Raw genomic sequence first — 2,037 nt, forward strand, 5'->3', positions numbered from 1 at the left:
GAGGCAGGGTGTGGATGACTGTGTACCTACCACGACTATATGAGCAAAACAGTGGGAGACCAAAGCCGAGCGTGTCCAGACTCTCCAAAAAAAGAAAGTTTGTAAACAACGCCTCGGCACGCGGTCCAGACAGAACCGAGTGCGATGATGAAATTATACGTCAGTGTCAATTCTCGCAGCCACTTAAGGAAAGAAGCTGTACTCTAAAAGCAAAGGAAGAGAGGACTGTAACCTGTTTACTTTGCCCTTTTCTTTTCACACAGATTTGCAGTGGGACGTCGCATAATGGCATCATTTAAATTGCATATTTTTCCCGAGGCAAATCCTTTGTTCCATCTTTAAAGTAAAATCATTTCTAATTTGTTGTTTGCGAGGACAAACTTCAGAGCTCTCATGTCAGTTTTTCAGTTTCCCGTGAATATAAGCTCCATCAGGCGCACTCTTGTTTTTCTTATTCATGTGACTTTTTAACACTGTCAGCATTGACCTTCAGCCTGGAGACATGTGCCGTCTTTGTATTTGGAAAAACTGTGTGGTTACGTGTGAATAATGTGAGATGATTCAAAGCAGAGTTTGAAAAGAGCTCTGTTTACACAACATTTCGTCCTATACATTCAGACAAATAACAATGTTTAGCTGTGTCATTTCCAGTGAATACATCATCCAGTCATCACTAATTGTATCATGCAACTTTGAAACATACTTCCGTTGTGCTTTTTGGGAAACGTATAAAGAGAAGTGGCCCATCATTTCAAAATCTGGCCAATTTGTTGCCAGCTGCTACACTGAACGAGTCCTTGTAGTTGTGGAATTTATGAACCTCTCTTGCTCCAGAAATATGGACTGCTCTCTATTCCGTCTCCATTTCACTTTTTCGAGTCGATCAACCATCAGATGTGTCTCCTGAAGAAGATTATATAATTTCTGTGCTTTCAGTGACGACACACGATTAAGCATTAGGATAAATTGTGAGATGATTTAAAATGATTTCCATCAAATATTTTGCTGTATTATTATACCGTGTGCTATATCTCTGTTTATATTTGATATATATACTACTTGTAATATACTTATTGTAAGTCGCTTTGGATAAAAGCGTCTACTAAATGACATGTAATGTAATGTAATATACCATGATAGAAGGGTTAAGCTACATATTGCTCCCCCTGATCACTGTATTTAGTTTCAAACGATATATTGTCATATGCACAACAATTATAGAGCAGCAGTGATTGACGATGATAATGTTAGATCTCTGGTTCCCTTCCAGAAATGCTTTTTAAATGTGTATAAAAAGAAAATCACACACTTAAAAAAATGATAATCGAAAACACAGATAGAATTAGTTGAAATATAGGGATTCTATTTGTACATATGAATACTTAAATGACCATAATAACGGCCAGAGAGGGAATTGTTGTGCACAGCATATATAAAAAGAAATAATGTGGAATGCAGTAAACATATATGTGTAATGAGAAGTAGAAAAATATGTATAAAGAGGATGCTTGTAAAACAGTAGGCAAAGTAAAAGTATACGAAGGGGCCGTTTAGTGGGCAGATAACAGCTCAATATTTTTATATTTATATTTATTCAAGTTATTTGTTTTCACACTGTCATTGCCAGTTGGACCGCTGATCGAGTCAAAGCTTGCTGCAGTTTTGGTGGACCACATCATCAGTGGGTGTTTCAGTAATTAGAATAATAATGTGGCTAATAATTATTCAAAGAGATGACAGTCTGCTGCACATCTCATGGGTAGCAGTCAGATGACATTTTAATAAAACACTAAAGAAGTTGTCTGCGCCTCTAGTGACGAGCGAGTGTGATGGCTTCAAGGATAATCGGGAATTCTATGATTATGAGCTTTACGATGTTTGAACCACCTACAAAAAAGTTACTACACAGGTAGACTATATAAAGATATATGTAATTAAAAGAATTGTTTTGTTTTGTTAAACCATCCGTTTTTTTCATTAAATAGTAAATATATTTTTGGGGGATCGAGTGTGACTTTTACGAGGGACAATGAACGC

This window comes from Pseudoliparis swirei, chromosome 17 (genome assembly GCF_029220125.1).
Source record: "Pseudoliparis swirei isolate HS2019 ecotype Mariana Trench chromosome 17, NWPU_hadal_v1, whole genome shotgun sequence".
Classification (NCBI taxonomy): domain Eukaryota; kingdom Metazoa; phylum Chordata; class Actinopteri; order Perciformes; family Liparidae; genus Pseudoliparis; species Pseudoliparis swirei.